The 7,500-nt window shown below is 34.6% G+C and overlaps 1 protein-coding gene across 16 annotated transcripts in view; it reads right to left on the bottom strand.

Moving 5' to 3' along the window:
• Positions 1-7,500, bottom strand: part of ZBTB20 (zinc finger and BTB domain containing 20) — an 885,897-nt gene that overhangs the window by 613,601 nt on the left and 264,796 nt on the right. The window lies entirely within an intron of this gene.

The following is a 7,500-nucleotide window of genomic DNA, read 5'->3' on the forward strand; positions in this document are numbered from 1 at the left end:
GTTCAGCTTCCTTGTGGCAAGTAACCATAATTGCATCTGCCCTCCGAAGACACTGTCACAAGATGCTTCTGAGGTTGAGGTCAAGGGGGCAGCCTGTGTGAAGTGGTGACAAGTATGAAGAGAAGCTATTTGTGTGATCAATGATCCAGAGACAAGGGCTCACAGAGTTCTGGGAAGCAGTAGAGTTATGAGGTATGAGGTAGAATGCGGTTAAGGGCTGATCTTTTGCCATCAGACAAACCTGGAACTGAATTCCAGTTCCCCCTCTTCAGTTGTGTGATCTTGAGCAAGTTAACATCTTCTTTGTCTGTGAAATGGTGATCGTGTTATATATTCTTATGAGGTCATTTACGTGGATTACACGTGTTAGGTCTGTAAAGAAACTTGCACAGTACCTGACATAAAGCAAGCACTTGCTGAAAGGTACTATTAGTATACCATAGGTGTCTGAAAAAGGGAGAGAATGTCTGGCTTTTAGCTAAGGAGTTAAGCTAAGCAAGGAGTAAGAAGATAAAAACGACTTGTTCAAGACATCACTCAGCAGCTCAACCAAAAGCCGGTCATGTGCTGGACGTTTCCAGACCACTTTTGAATCAGGAAACACTATAAACAATAGTAACAGCCACAACAACAGCCTTGACCAACATTTTTAAACACAATTTCTATTATTAAAGAGGAAGGCAAGTAGGGCCTAAATACTAATGTGCAGCGACACTGCCCAACTTCTCTGGGTGAAAACTGAAGGACCACCTCCCACATTTAACTGGAACAATTTGGAAAAAGAAAAGAACAAAACTAATGCAGTTACTCACTGGAATCAGGTCAAGGTGCTGTGGGCTTGTTAATAATCACGTGTGGGCACAGTATCACCTCTTTTTATATTCTAAGAGAGCCTGCAAAAGGCCTGAGCTCACATATAATATGAGGTTTGAAAATGTAAGTAAAACACGTTACAGTCAGTTTTTGTTTCATGGCTTAGAAGACAGAAATGGATGCATACTGATGTTAGTCTAATTCTTATTTTGTTTTGATTTGAAAAACGGCAAAGAAGCTTAGTTGTTAAGTGGCATTTCTTCAGATTCTCACACAGATTACATAATCACTTAGAGCTATTTGTGTCACATGGGGTGAAATTACTATCAGAACCATTCCAGATGAGATATATTATAGAGTGTTTTATTTGTTTGTCAAGTTCTTTTTATTTCTAGGTTCGCAAAGCTGTGTTCTCCAGTGAAAATTCATAGGTCCAATTCTTACATCAATAGGACATAGGAAAGTTCGTCTTTCCTTCATACTGCCTGGGCCTGAGTAGTACTGCTGAGCCATTAATAAATCTAATTGATAATTCACTAGAAAGGCCTTACCTAGGGATGTAGGGGCAATGGTTTTATAGAAGATCTCTCAATCTAAATTTGGACTTAAAATAAAAATATTTCCCCCCTGACTCAGTGAGCATATCTAGGAACATTTTAAATATTTTACATTTAATATCTGACCTGTTTTCAGAAAAGGTACTTTTTAATCCCAAATTATTTTACTTTATAAATATTTAGTTCTTCTAGACCAACTACATGCCTGGGCAAGCTATCAATATTATAGTTTCATTATAAATCATTGACTTTAATAATCAGTAAAGCCTGTTTTATTTTTGAAAATTGAGTTGTCTCAAATTCTATTGTTTATTTGAACAGAAATTTCTATGAAGAGTAAGGGTAATTATAATTTTAAAAGTTTACTTGAAATTTTGTCAATTATGCTTAGTTTTGTAAATTACTTAGCTAGACTGAGCCTTTCATCCTTAAAATTCTATCTGCTTATCAAAAAGAGGAACTATGAGAAGCAACAGTTAATCTATTTATCAATTCTGTGAACTGGAAACAGATAAAGGGCAATAAGGAAGGAAAAGAAAAATCATACAATAAACACCCCGTTAACTCAAGGGCACAGTAGATACAGCTAGACCTTAAGTCAGATTAGCTACAATAAAGGTACAAAAATATTAAAAAAATTAGCCTATTTTTAAGAAGTTGCTAAATTTGAATTTTCTAGTATTAATGGCTACCATTGCAAATGAAACAATTTAGTATCAAATTTATGTGTAACTCTGAATAATTTGAACTCTTAAGTAGAAATCTGATCTATGATACACTAAATATTAATATATTGATATCCATTTGTCCTGTAATCTACCCTTCACAGTGCATTAAGGAGAAAATTTTGGGGGGGGGGTATTTTTCTTTTCTTTTTTTTCTGCTTTTTAAAGTTTTATTTCTTTCATGAGTGAGAGAGACACAGAGAGAAAGAAGGAGAGAGAGAAGAAAGTGGTTTATTTTTAATAGATGATTTTATTAAGTTTAAGAGCTAATCAAGAAAATAAACAAATTAGAATTTAGATAAATACTGAGTCATCAAAAAATCATGACATATTTCTCTGTTATTCTATGCAAAAATGCATCATGACTTTTCTGATGCCCCAAAACTAAAAATTATATTTTTAAAATAATTTTAATTTGAAATTATGACTATTGAAAGCTTTATCTTCATGAAATGTGACAATTTGATTAGTTGCTTGTACATATCCCTGGCATCTTAGTTTAGATGTTATCTCCTCTAGAATCTGATGTCCTGTCCTTCATCTTATAATAATCATCACTCTGCATTGTAATTATCTTTCACATGAGAATGTAAATTTGAGGATAAGGGTTTTTTCTTATTAATGATATCTCTAGTCCTTCTCACGGTACCGAATATATATTAAGTATGCCTTAAATAATGACATCTATAAGAAGACTTCAAAAAGTTCATAGAAAAATGCCATTAAACTATGACTTCATTGTGGTGCAAAAATTTTTTTTAATCCATGCAGGGTTTTTTAATAACAGATTTTCCACAGTTTTTGAAGATCTCCTTTAGTATTTTTGAAGACTTAAAAAATGCACATTCCAATAAAAATAAATGGCCCACATTTATAATAAAATTCTTTAGAATTTTTAAAGAAAACTTTTTTCTGTGTTCATGATAGAGTGCATGTTGATGTTACAGAGTGGTGAGCACACTTCACAGGGTCTGGTCATGCTGCTATTCCCTTCCTCCTATCTCAGCCTCTCAGATCCTCTAATCCACTCCTCTGCAAACATAGTGTGTTTTTGGCTGACCCGGCTAGGGATTCAAATCACAGTCACCATGTAGAATCTGGCTTTTCTTGAGCAGTACATTGCTGTTGGGCCATGTAGTCAACTCTTAATGCTTTCCAGTTGTTAAAAAATTAAGCTTCCAGTCTATGTTCCTGTACTTTTCCCTCCTACCTTTCCTTTTATTCAGTACAAAGCTAAATTTGAAAATCTTACTCTCAAATGTTTATAGCAGATTAGAAAACCTAGTTAGTTTGATCCCACAATGTGCAGGAGGGAGCCATTCAAATTCCACCAATTAGCAGACATCTATTATGTAACTAGAAGCTGTGACATAGTTTCTAGAAGGAGTTCTGCTGTTTCTAACCAACTATATGGTTCTGCTACTCTCTTCAATAGAGCTCCCCTGACTATTGTTCTTGAGATAGCTCCCTCCTCTATTTTATGCTTTTGTGGCATTTATGACAGTTTGATTACTAGTGTGATTATTGGTTTATGTATATAATATCTCTCTCTTCCCCACTAGATTGTACACTTCATAGAGGCCGCGTTATTTTGTACAGCAGCGTAGTCCCAGGGTCTTCTCTAGGTCCTTACACACAATAAACATTCATTAAGTGTTTGTTAGATGTATAAAGATGAAGGTTGGACTAGCAAATTTCAATCAAAAAAGCCTATAAAATTAGATAGGTAACAGCTACTTCTATCATTGTTTTTTCTGCATTCCACTTTATCTACCACACAGAAGCTTGAATGACATATTCTCTTAGTAAATTCCACTCAGTCAAAGCTAAGTTATAAAAAACTTCAAAAGCAATTATAGGTAAGTTAAAGACAGATTATCTAAGAATCATAACAGAATGATAATGCTAAAGCTACCACATCAAGTCATAAGTGGGTTTGATTTCCAATTTACTAGGTATGTGTCATATCAAAAGTCACATACATTTCCTCATATTCAGGTTCATCATACTTAAAATGGGGGTCAGGAGTCTCTAACATGCAAGGTTTTTATAGAGACTTAATGAGATTATATACATATATGAAAGCAGATATTAATATAATTGAAGGAATTTAGGAGAAATTAGTTTCCTTACATTGGTCAGCCAGTGTCTACAGGAAGACAGAGATCTAATTTGACCAAAAGCTCAGAAACAGACATTTTAGGCAGAGAAAAATGGAAGAAACAAGGGCCAAAGGCAGAAAAAAGTAAGTAGGGATCAGGGACAATTAGGACAATTAAAAAAAAAAAAGCCTAAAACAACAACAACAAAACAGAGTATGGAAATATAACAGCAGTTAGAAATGGAAACGATTTTAGCATGATATAAAAATTGAAATCTATTAACTTTCCCCTTACGTATTACGACTTTCCCCTCATATAAATAAAATAATTGCTACTATTACAGTTAAGAGAAAATCAACTGAAATGTACATTAAACACATGTTAAAGATTTAACATTTTTTCACATGATTTCACGTACTGGAAACTCCGCTTGTACAAATACAGGCACGAACTTTATTATTTACAATGATAAAATAATAGCACATCCTCTTCTATGTACTATGTGCAGAGGTATAAAAGACAAAATGTGTACTTGCTCTTTAAGTGCAATTATAAGGTAACAGAAGGTACAGTTAGACCAATGAATTCCATTTTGTGCTCATCAGACATGGACTACCAAAATTGGATGGGAAATATGATAATACAGAAATTGTGTTGGAAATTACTTTTTTTTCACCATAGTAGCTTTCAATATTCTTACTAATTTAATCAGTCTTATGTCAGTTCAGTCATTGAAACTGTTTTCTACCTAAATCACTATCTTATTATCGTGGTGTGTGTGTGTGTGTGTGTGTGTGTGTGTGTGTGTGTGTGTGTCTTCTTTGACTCTTTGGTCAAACAAAGAAATAAGATAGTAAGTCTTAGATGTATGGCATACCAAAAGTAATAACCACGACCCCATATTTCCCCTCTTGGAATATCTACCCAGTACCAATAAACTCATCAACAGCTCATCTGAATTCATAACCTTTGTCTATTTGAAATAATAAACTACTTTTTAAATAGTCTATGCTCCCTATAAGACTATGGTTTTCATGACAGCTGGAATCTTGTTTACTTTTCTTTCTTTCGCATTATTATCACCTAGTTCAGGATTGGGGAAACAATACATAGCCACTGAATATTTCATTAATTTATTAAAAAATATTTATTGAGGCCCAAACTCAGTGGTATATGCTGCTAAGGCACTGTGTTATGCAGTCTGGAACAACCTAGGCAATCTGGCTTTAATTTCTAGTCTAACTGAAAGGCCAGGCATGGTGGCATATTCCTACAATCCCCACGACTACTCAAGAGGTTGAGATAGAAGAATCACTGTGTTGACGCTGTCCTGGGCAACATAACAGGACCCTGTGTAGAAAAAAAAACAGGCATGTGCTTGCTGTCTTAGATGGGAGTGTAAGAAAGCATCTTACTACAACATGGCGAGACCCTGTTTTAAACAGTTATTGAATACTTACTATTTGCCAGGCATTGTTCTAGGTACTAGAGATACAACAGTGAAAAAAAAAAAAAAAGAAAATTCTTTAACTCATAGAGATTTTATTTTTTGATGAGGAACTGACAATAAATATATAGAATGACAAGCAATAGTCCATGCTGAGGAACTAAAATAAAGCAGGGAAGGGGGAAGTAAATGCGGGATTTGGGAGCTACAGTTAAAATTTCAGATAAGGAAGATGATCACTAAATATATCATTGAACGATTACATTCCAGTAAAGACCTAAAGTAAATTAGGGAATGAATTAAGCAGAAACACCTTGGAAAAATGGCATTCAAAGGGAAAAAAATAAGAAAAAAAATAAGAAGAAAAAAGTTCCTCAGGCAGGAGTATGCTCTTGTAAAATGTCAAGTTAAAGTCACACGGAAATGTTTCTATTAAAACATAATGGGTTGGGGTTAGCGATATAGTGGTTAAGGTGCTGGACTCCCACATGGCTAACCGTGGTTCAAGTCCCAAACCTGGCAGCTTGAAACTCACACTGTGCACGTGCGTGTGTCTTTGTGTATGCCCCCAAAATCCCAAGAGGAAAATGAAGGAAGAGGGACTGCAACTTGGCCAGTTCCTCTGCACAGTGATTTCTCACTTTCTCTGTTTCTGTCTCTCTCCATCAAGTGCATACACCCTATAACAAATATCTCTCCAAAAAGAGAGATACAAATAATATTTATTTTAAAGGACAAATCTATTTGAACAGTTAAAGTGATTACTAAACACTACAAAAAACTTATGCTAATTATTTTAACTGAGTGTTTGAGTTGAATATTCAATATTAAGGCACTAGACTTCCATATGGTTAACTGCAGTTCAAGTCCAGGACCTGGTGGCTTAAAAATCACACTGGCCACGTGTGTGTGCATACCCAAAAACCCCATCACATTATGAAGGGTGAAGTAGTATTCAAAGAAAAATAATCTCAAGGTCCTTGAGATAATAAGTAGCAGAGCTTGATGGAAGGAGACTCTAAAAATCATGTACTTAAATACTCCCTTCTACTGCTTACTAGTATTTTTAAAAGTGTATTTGTATGGGACATTATGCTATCTCCCTAATACTAATGTGAATTTCAAATTAGATATAATTTTTGGCTTTCAATAGTTTTATAGTGATGTTCTCAGGCACTGTTTTTGTCAATGATTATACTTGGGGTTTACTAAACTTCTAAAATTTATATATGTTTTTTGAAAAATTTGGAAGCTTTAATCTCTCTTTTAAAAATATTTTAGTTATTTTCCTGTCTAATTCTTATTCTTTGATTACTTATATGCTATACTATTAAAAATTGTCCTTGAAGAATATCAGCAAGATGGCAGAGCAGGAGATCCCTCACTTACATACCCCCATAGCAACAATGATTTTGCAGTCATCTATAAACAAAAGTACTTTTGTGAAAGCCATGGGATTTGAAAAGAATGTTTTGAAACCCCAGTGACCTAAAAAGACCATTTTGGGAAGACAAAACCAAGCCCAAGTGGTGGATATGCAGGTGGTGATCCTAGTTCAGACGTGGAAGTGGCCTCATTCCCCCATGGATTCAGTTATAACTCTCTTTGGCCTTGGTCTAATATCAAAATCATCCACTCAGAGGCCTGGGAAGAGTTATGCCCACGAATCTTCAGGTAATAGGCTCACCAACTCCAGTCTTTCTCAGTTGTGTTCTGAGAGCAATCCTAACAATACAGACAGAAAGAATTTTAAATAATTATCTTCAAAAAGCCCAGTGAGATACAGGAAAACACAAATAACTAAACAAAATTAGGAAAACAATTCATGAACAAAATGAGTAGTTTAATTTTTTTTT

This window comes from Tupaia chinensis, unplaced genomic scaffold (assembly GCF_000334495.1).
Source record: "Tupaia chinensis unplaced genomic scaffold, TupChi_1.0 Scaffold139218_1, whole genome shotgun sequence".
NCBI lineage: Eukaryota > Metazoa > Chordata > Mammalia > Scandentia > Tupaiidae > Tupaia > Tupaia belangeri.